This window comes from Oncorhynchus nerka, unplaced genomic scaffold (genome assembly GCF_034236695.1).
Source record: "Oncorhynchus nerka isolate Pitt River unplaced genomic scaffold, Oner_Uvic_2.0 unplaced_scaffold_2361, whole genome shotgun sequence".
In the NCBI taxonomy this organism is placed as follows: Eukaryota; Metazoa; Chordata; class Actinopteri; order Salmoniformes; family Salmonidae; genus Oncorhynchus; species Oncorhynchus nerka.
The window spans coordinates 32245-42301 of NW_027038935.1; the positions used below are offsets into that span (position 1 = coordinate 32245).

At 48.3% G+C, this 10057-nt stretch overlaps 1 pseudogene; it reads left to right on the plus strand.

Annotated features, from left to right (window-relative positions):
* The first annotated feature begins 209 nt into the window (after positions 1-209).
* On the plus strand, positions 210-5411 carry LOC135567215 (lysophosphatidic acid receptor 1-A-like; annotated as a pseudogene).
* Positions 5412-10057: the final 4646 nt, after the last annotated feature.

Consider the following 10057-nt stretch of genomic DNA (forward strand, 5'->3'; position numbering starts at 1 on the left):
GTTAGTGGTCGTGGTTTAGATACCTGGTGCTTTAGAGAGGGACAGCTGTACTTCCATTCTGTTTAGGGGTCAGACAGGGAGACTGGTGGGAGGACCTCGAGGCCAGACGACCATCTCTTAGTACACGGCTCACACACCACAAACACTCCCCTCTGCATTCCTCTGTTTCTGACTCCAACTCAGCTATTTAACACCCCCCCAATCCTTCATGTTTTCATTACCTTTCAGTCTCTTCCATTCCTCTCCTGTATACATCTAATCTTCCCTCTCTCGTTTCCACTCTTCCGCTTTCAATCTCTTTCTGTTTCCCTCTCTCTCTCCCCCTGTCTGGCAGTCGTAGAGCGCGGCACCAAGGCTGTGTGTGTGTTGCTGTGTGTTTGGATTCAGATTAGGTTACACTGTTGGATTGTGTAATTGTGAGGTGTGTCTCTCTGCTCCAGAAAGCTGCTCTGTTGTTTCTTTTGTTAGGAGGAGAGTCGAGCCGAGGGAGGGACTAGTTATGTTACTAAATCACTAGCTTCAGTCCACTAACCTGCTAGAATGAAGACATCACTACATTGGTAATAACTCCCCGGGTTCAGTAAAGACTACACAGATCATACTCTGGGGTAGAAGGCATGTTGTTGTTATCTAAACCCCAGCAGGCAGCCTGGTTTACAGTCAACACTGCAGAGGGATGCTGGTTCATCAGTGTTAACCTCAGGACCAGAACAACCTGCTGTAGAGGTGTTTGTTACAGGGAGGATGTTAACTTCAGGACCAGGAACATCTCTAGACCCTAGTTGAAGGCTCTGAAGGAAAGTCTCTAGAAACTAGTTGAAGGCTCTGAAGGAAAGTCTATAGACCCTAGTTGAAGGCTCTGAAGGAAAGTCTCTAGAAACTAGTTGAAGGCTCTGAAGGAAAGTCTATAGACCCTAGTTGAGGGCTCTGAAGGAAAGTCTATAGACCCTAGTTGAAGGCTCTGAAGGAAAGTCTATACACCTGAGTTGAAGGCTCTGAAGGAAAGTCTATAGACCCTAGTTGAAGGCTCTGAAGGAAAGTCTATAGACCCTAGTTGAGGGCTCTAAAGGAAAGTCTATAGACCCTAGTTGAAGGCTCTGAAGGAAAAACTCCTAACACTAGTCATAATTAAAATAGAGAGTGTGTGTGTCTTCAGCTATGTTGTTACATGTTTTTCTTCTCTTTCCCCCAACAGACCAAAGAGAAGGGACAACGTCTCAGCCCACACACGATTGGAGGAGATAGACGTCAATCAAACTGGACGCCGTCCATTCCCTCCCACCCCTCATGGCGAGACCACCCCCAACCCACCAATAGGGCGAGTCCCATCCACACGAACCCCCGCCACCACTCATCCGTCCGGACAATCCAATTGGTCCCCCTCACTCCACTTAACTCCTGCCCACTCTACGCTCCACCCCATCTGATTGGTCAAGATGGACAAGTTGACAGACGATGTCCCCGGGTGCTACTACAACCGTACAGTGCAGTTCTTCTACGAACATAGTGGCAAGAACATCAGTGCCCACTGGCGTCCCTCGGGACTACGTGGTGGTGAGCCTGGGCATGGGTGTGTCTGTCATCGTCATCCTGGCCAACATCCTGGTCATGGTGGCCATCTTCATCAACCGACGTTTCCACTTCCCTATCTACTATCTGCTAGGTAGGGTGTATGTGTGTGTCTGTCAATTAGCAGCTGCTCCCACTAATTTACCAAATTTACCAGAATTCTCAGAAGTTTTGGTCATTTTTAAATCTACAAAATTTGGTAGATTATACTTTCAATACATTTAGTCATATTTATGTCATTTTCTTTATATCTGTGAAAATTCCCTAAAATCCAGGAGTTAACTGGTACATTTTAGAAAGTTACCAGTAATATTACCCCCCTTAGCAACCCTACTAATGTCCTTGTCGACTATCCCCTAGGCAACCTGGCGGCAGCAGACCTGTTCTCAGGTATCGCCTACCTGCACCTGATGTTCCACACTGGGCCCTGGACCATCAAGCTGTCCAAGAACCAGTGGTTTGTACGCCAGGTAGGAGAGTCCAACACACACCCTAACTAACCCTGGACCATCAATCTGGCCCGAGAACCAGTGGTTTGTACGCCAGGTAGGAGAGTCCCACACACACCCTAACTAACCCTGGACCATCAAGCTGTCCAAGAACCAGTGGTTTATACGCCAGGTAGGAGAGTCCAACACACACCCTAACTAACCCTGGACCATCAAGCTGTCCAAGAACCAGTGGTTTATACGCCAGGTAGGAGAGTCCAACACACACCCTAACTAACCCTGGACCATCAATCTGGCCCAAGAACCAATGGCCAGTAAGCCAGGTAGGAGAGTCCAACACACACCCTAACTAACCCTGGACCATCAATCTGGCCCAAGAACCTATGGCCAGTAAGCCAGGTAGGAGAGTCCAACACACCCTAACTAACCCTGGACCATCAAGCTGTCCAAGAACCAGTGGTTTGTACCCCAGGTAGGAGAGTCCAACACACACCCTAACTAACCCTGGACCATCAATCTGGCCCAAGAACCAATGGCCAGTAAGCCAGGTAGGAGAGTCATTACATTTTACATTTAAGTCATTTAGCAGACGCTCTTATCCAGAGCGACTTACAAATTGGTGCTTTCACCTTATGACATCCAGTGGAACAGCCACTTTACAATAGTGCATCTAGGTCTTTTAAGGGGGGGGGGGGAGGGGGAGAAGGATTACTTTATCCTATCCGAGTCCAACACACACCCTAACTAACCCTGGACCATCAATCTGGCCCAAGAACCAATGGCCAGTAAGCCAGGTAAGGGAGAGTCCACACACACCTAACTAACCCTGGACCATCAATCTGGCCCAGAACCAATGGCCCAGTAAGCCAGGTGCACAAGACAAGTTCTTCCCATAGGATTAGTTCATGCAGAAATGGACTGGCCAAAGGGCAGTTTCTCTTCCACATAATTAGCATTACTTATCTAGTGATGAGGTCCTTGAGGAAAAAATGGGCCGGCATGTCAGAAAAGCCTGGGCTGATTACTGATCCATGGTCCGTCCCTGAGTTGATGCTTGCTAGGGCCCATTAATCCACATTTTTTTCTTTCAAACTGGGAAAACTTTTCCTGTCAAAGTACTGTAGGTTTGTGTGATTTATGCTTACTAAGCTATTATAAGCAAAAGGCCCACATAGTTGAAATGGCTGGACCCGCTGTGGTCGAGGAACCCGGCACACATGTACTGTCGTTGCCAAATGTTTTGAGAATGACTCAAATATTAATTTTCACGGAGTCTGCTGTCTCATTTTGTATGATGGCAATTTGCATATACTCCAGAATGTTATGAAGAGTGATCAGATGAATTGTAATTATTTGCAAATCCCTCTTTGCCATGCAAATGAACTGAATCCCCCCAAAAACATTTCCACTGCATTTCAGCCCTGCCACAAAATGACCAGCTGTCATGTCAGTGATTCTCTCGTTAACACAGGTGTGAGTGTTGACAAGGCTGGAGATCACTCTGTCATGCTGATTGAGTTTGAATAACAGACTGGAAGCTTCAAAGGGAGGGTGGTGCTTGGAATCATTGTTCTTCCTCTGTCAACCATGGTTACCTGCAAGGAAACACGTGCCGTCATCATTGCTTTGCACAAAAAGGGCTTCACAGGCAAGGAGATTGCTGCCAGTAAGATTGCACCTAAATCAACCATTTATCAGATCATCAAGAACTTCAAGGAGAGCTGTTCAATTGTTGTGAAGAAAGCTTCAGGGTGCCCAAGAAAGTCCAGCAAGCGCCAGGACCGTCTCCTAAAGTTGATTCAGCTGTGGGATCGGGGCACCATCAGTACAGAGCCTGCTCAGGAATGGCAACAGGCAGGTGTGAGTGCATCTGCACGCACAGTGAGGCAAAGGCTGTTGGAGGATGGCCTGGTGTCAAGAAGGGCAGCAAAGAAGCCACTTCTCTCCAGGAAAAACATCAGGGACAGACTGATATTCTGCAAAAGGTATAGGGATTGGACTGCTGAGGACTGGGGTAAAGTCATTTTCTCTGATGAATCCCCTTTCCGATTGTTAGGGGCATCCGGAAAAAAGCTTGTCCGGAGAAGACAAGGTGAGCGCTACCATCAGTCCTGTGTCATGCCAACAGTAAAGCATCCTGAGACAATTCATGTGTGGGGTTGCTTCTAAGCCAAGGGAGTGGGCTCACTCACAATTTTGCCTAAGAACACAGCCATGAATAAAGAATAAAGAATCCTCCAGGAGCAACTTCTCCTAACCATCCAGGAACAGTTTGGTGACGAACAATGCCTTTTCCAGCATAGTGCACCTTGCCATAAGGCAAAAGTGATAACTAAGTGGCTCGGGGAACAAAACATTGATATTTTGGGTCCATGGCCATGAAACTCCCCAGACCTTAATCCCATTGAGAACTTGTGGTCAATCCTCAAGAGGCAAATAAAAACTCACAAATTCTGACAAACTCCAAGAAAACATCCTGCCATCAGTCAGGATGTGACCCAGAAGTTAATTGACAGCATGCCAGGGCGGATTGCAGAGGTCTTGAAAAAGAAGGGTCAACACTGCAAATATTGACTCTTTGCATCAACTTCATGTAATTGTCAATAAAAGCCTTTGACACTCAAAACTTTTGGCCACGACTGTACAGCCAAGTTTACCAGTCAGCGTGGGTTGTACTCCACCCTCTGGTCTTCTGACTCTCCATCTCTCCTACCTTTCCTGTCTCCTTTCAACTGTCCTGTCTCAGTCAATATGTTAAAAACCCTTCAAATATAGATGAATTATTCCTCCCTCCAGACCCTGATCGACTCCAGTCTGACAGCATCGGTGTTGAACCTCCTGGCCATCGCCTTGGAGCGCCACCAGACCATCTTCACCATGCAGGTGTGTGTGTGTGTGTGTGTGTGTGTGTGTGTGTGTGTGTGTGTGTTGATATTACAGTAGAGTGGTCAGGAGAAAGCGGTTTCCATCTGTTATGGACTAATAAAGTATATATCATCTCAGCTCCACAGTAAGATGACCAACCGCCGCGTGGTGCTGCTCATCGCCCTTATCTGGGGCCTAGCCATCTTCATGGGCCTGGTTCCCACCATGGGCTGGCACTGTGTGTGTGACCTGGAAAACTGTTCCACCATGGCCCCCATGTACAAACGCTCCTACCTGGTGTTCTGGGCTGTGCTCAACCTGTTCACCTTCTCTCTCATGGTGGCTGCCTACACCAGGATCTTTGTGTATGTCAGACACAAGAGCCAGAGGATGTCTCAGCACACCAGCCAGATACGACACAAGGAGACTGTGTTCAACCTGATGAAGACGGTTTCTATGATCCTGGGTGAGGAAGGCCTGGACAACTATATATATATATCATATATACATACACACACATACAGTTGAAGTTTACATACACCTTAGCCAAATATATTTAAACTCCGTTTTTCACAATTCCTGACATTTAGTCCCAGTAAAAATTCCCTGTCTTAGGTCCCTAAAATGTCAGAATAATAGTAGAGAGAATGATTTATTTCAGCTTTTATTTCTTTCATCACATTCCCAGTGGGTCAGAAGTTTACATGCACTCAATTAGTATTTGGTAGCATTGCCTTTAAATTGTTTAACTTGGGTCAAACGTTTATTTTTATTTCACCTTTATTTAACCAGGTTGAGAACAACTTAGGTTAGTGTACTTAGGTAGGTTAGTGTATGATAGATAGGCCAGTTGAGAATGAGTTCTCATTTACAACTGTGACCTGGGCAATATAAAGCAAAGCAGTGCGACACAAACAACAAACAACAACACAGAGTTACACATGGAATAAACAAACATACAGTCAATAACACAGAGTTACACATGGAATAAACAAACATACAGTCAATAACACAGAGTTACACATGGAATAAACAAACATACAGTCAATAACACAGAGTTACACATGGAATAAACAAACATACAGTCAATAACACAATAGAAAAGTCTATATGCAGTGTGCAAACGAGGTAAGATTCATTTACATTTACATTTAAGTCATTTAGCAGACGCTCTTATCCAGAGCGACTTACAAATTGGTGCATTCACCTTATGACCTCCAGTGGAACAGTAGTGCATCTAAATCTTTTCAGGGGGAGGGGGGGTGAGAGGGATTACTTTATCCTATCCTAGGTATTCCTTAAAGAGGTGGGGTTTCAGGTGTCTCCGGAAGGTGGTGATTGACTCCGCTGTCCTGGCGTCGTGAGGGAGTTTGTTCCACCATTGGGGGGCCAGAGCAGCGAACAGTTTTGACTGGGCTGAGGCGGGGAACTGTACTTCCTCAGTGGTAGGAGGCGAGCAGGCCAGAGGTGGATGAACGCAGTGCCCTTGTTTGGGTGTAGGGCCTGATCAGAGCCTGGAGGTACTGAGGTGCCGTTCCCCTCACAGCTCCGTAGGCAAGCACCATGGTCTTGTAGCGGATGCGACTTCAACTGGAAGCCAGTGGGGGAGCGGAGGAGCGGGGTGACGTGAGAGAACTTGGGAAGGTTGAACACCAGACGGGCTGCGGCGTTCTGGATGAGTTGTAGGGGTTTAATGGCACAGGCAGGGGAGCCCAGCCAACAGCGAGTTGCAGTAATCCAGACGGGAGATGACAAGTGCCTGGATTAGGACCTGCGCCGCTTCCTGTGTGAGGCCGGGTCGTACTCTGCGGATGTTGTAGAGCATGAACCTGCAGGAGCGGCCACGCCTTGATGTTAGTTGAGAACGACAGGGTGTTGTCAGGATCACGCCAAGGTTCTTAGCGCTCTGGGAGGAGGACACAATGGAGTTGTCAACCGTGATGGCGAGATCATGGAACGGGCAGTCCTTCCCCCGGGAGGGAAGAGCAGCTCCGTCTTGCCGAGTTCAGCTTGAGGTGGTGATCCGTCATCCACACGGATATGTCTGCCAGACATGCAGAGATGGTCGCCACCTGGTCATCAGAAGGGGGAAAGGAGAAGATTAATTGTGTGTCGTCTGCATAGCAATGATAGGAGAGACCATGTGAGGTTATGAGAGAGCCAAGTGACTTGGTGTATAGCGAGAATAGGAGAGGGCCTAGAACAGAGCCCTGGGGACACCAGTGGTGAGGCACGTGGTGTGGAGACGGATTCTCGCCACGCCACCTGGTAGGAGCGACCTGTCAGGTAGGACGCAATCAAGCGTGGGCCGCGCCGGAGATGCCCAACTCGGAGAGGGTGGAGAGGAGGATCTGATGGTTCACAGTATCGAAGGCAGCCGATAGGTCTAGAAGGATGAGAGCAGAGGAGAGAGAGTTAGCTTTAGCAGTGCGGAGCGCCTCAAGTGATACAGAGAAGAGCAGTCTCAGTTGAATGACTAGTCTTGAAGCCTGACTGATTTGGATCAAGAAGGTCATTCTGAGAGAGATAGCGGGAGAGCTGGCTAAGGACGGCACGTTCAAAGAGTTTTGGAGAGAAAAGAAAGAAGGGATACTTTGTCTGTAGTTGTTGACATCGGAGGGATCAGTGTAGGTTTTCAGAAGGGTGCAACTCTCGCTCTCTTGAAGACGGAAGGGACGTAGCCAGCGGTCAGGGATGAGTTGATGAGCGAGGTGAGGTAAGGGAGGAGGTCTCCGGAAATGGTCTGGAGAAGAGAGGAGGGGATAGGGTCAAGCGGGCAGGTTGTAGGGCGGCCGGCCGTCAAGACGCAGATTTCATCTGGAGAGAGAGGGGAGAAAGAGGTCAGAGCACAGGGTAGGGCAGTGTGAGCAGAACCAGCGGTGTCGTTTGACTTAGCAAACGAGGATCGGATGTCGTCGACCTTCTTTTCAAAATGGTTGACGAAGTCATCTGCAGAGAGAGGAGGAGGGGGAGGGGAGGAGGATTCAGGAGGGAGGAGAAGGTTGCAAAGAGCTTCCTAGGGTTAGAGGCAGATGTGGAATTTAGTGTGGTAGAAAGTGGCTTTAGCAGCAGAGAGAGAAAGGAAATGTAGAGAGGAGGAGTGAAAGGATGTCAGGTCCACTTGAGAGGCGAGTTTTCCTCCATTTCCGCTCGGCTGCCCGGAGCCCTGTTCTGTGAGCTCGCAATGAGTCGATCGAGCCACGGAGCGGGAGGGGAGGACCGAGCCGGCCTGGAGGATAGGGGACATAGAGAGTCAAAGGATGCAGAAAGGGAGGAGAGGAGGGTTGAGGAGGCAGAATCAGGAGATAGGTTGGAGAAGGTTTGAGCAGAGGGAAGAGATGATAGGATGGAAGAGGAGAGAGTAGCGGGGGAGAGAGAGCGAAGGTTGGGGCGGCGCGATACCATCCAGTAGGGGCAGTGTGGGAAGTGTTGGATGAGAGCGAGAGGGAAAAGGATACAAGGTAGTGGTCGGAGACTTGGAGGAGTTGCAACGAGGTTAGTGGAAGAACAGCATCTAGTAAAGATGAGGTCGAGCGTATTTCCTGCCTTGTGAGTAGGGGGAAGGTGAGAGGGTGAGGTCAAAAGGAGAGGGTGGAAAGAAGGAGGCAGAGAGGAATGAGTCAAAGGTAGGCGTGGGGAGGTTAAAGTCGCCCAGAACTGTGAGAGGTGAGCCGTCCTCAGGAAAGGAGCTTATCAAGGCATCAAGCTCATTGATGAACTCTCCGAGGAACCTGGAGGGCGATAAATGATAATGATGTTAAGCTTGAAAGGGCTGGTAACTGTGACAGCATGGAATTCAAAGGAGCGATAGACAGATGGGTAAGGGGAGAAAGAGAGAATGACCACTTGGGAGAGATGAGGATCCCGGTGCCACCACCCGCTGACCAGAAGCTCTCGGGGTGTGCGAGAACACGTGGGCAGGCGAAAGAGAGCAGTAGGAGTAGCAGTGTTGTCTGTGGTGATCCATGTTTCCGTCAGTGCCAAGAAGTTGAGGGACTGGAGGGAGACATAGGCGGAGATGAACTCTGCCTTGTTGGCCGCAGATCGGCAGTTCCAGAGGCTACCGGAGACCTGGAACTCCACGTGGAGTCGTCAGCTGGGACCACCAGATTAGGGTGGCCGCGGCCACGCGGTGTGGAGCGTTTGTATGGTCTGTGCAGAGAGGAGAGAACAGGGATAGACAGACACATAGTTGACAGGCTACACAAGAGGCTACGCTAATGCAAAGGAGATTGGAATGACAAGTGGACTACACGTCACGAGTGTTCAGAGAGTTAAGCTTACGTAGCAAGAATCTTATTGACTAAAATGATTAAAAATGATACAGTACTGCTGAAGTAGGCTAGCTGGCAGAGGCTGCGTTGTTGACTAAGTAGGCTAGTTGGCATTGGCTGCGTTGTTGACACTACACTAATCAAGTCGTTCCGTTGAGTGTAATAGTTTCTACTGTGCTGCTATTCGGGCCAGCTGGCTAGCTAGCAGTGTTGATTACGTTACGTTGCGTTAAAAGAACGACAATAGCTGGCTAGTTAACCTAGGGAAAATCGCTCTAGACTACACAATTATCTTTGATTAAAGACGGCTATGTAGCTAGCTATGTAGCTAGCTACGATCAAACAAATCAAACCGTTGTACTGTAATGAAATTAAATGAAAAATGTGATACTACCTGTGGAGCGAAAGCGAAATCACGACGGGATTGTTGAGTGCAGAAGTTCTGTTCGGTAGACGTTGGCTAGCTGTTGGCTAGCTAGCAGAGTCTCCTATGTTAAGGGCGACATAAAATTACACACTCTAAACTACACAATTATCTTGGGTACGAAGACAGCAAAGACAACTATGTAGCTAGCTAACACTACACTAATCAAGTCGTTCAGTTGAGTGTAATAGTTGTGCTGCTAATCGGTGGCGGTGGACTAGCTAACGGTGGACGTTAGCTAGCTGGCTAGCTGCAGGGCAGTGTAGACTACGTTAGAGGCGACGAAATACAGTAATTACGCAATTATCTATGATACAAGAAACTGCAGCTGTAGCTAGCTAAGAAGAAATTGCTAAGATTAGACAAATCAAACCGTTGTACTATAATGAAATGTAGCGAAATGTGTCTACCTGCGGATTGAGTGCAGATACGACCGCTCGCTCCAACCCGGAAGCCGACTTCAGCTTAGCTTAGAT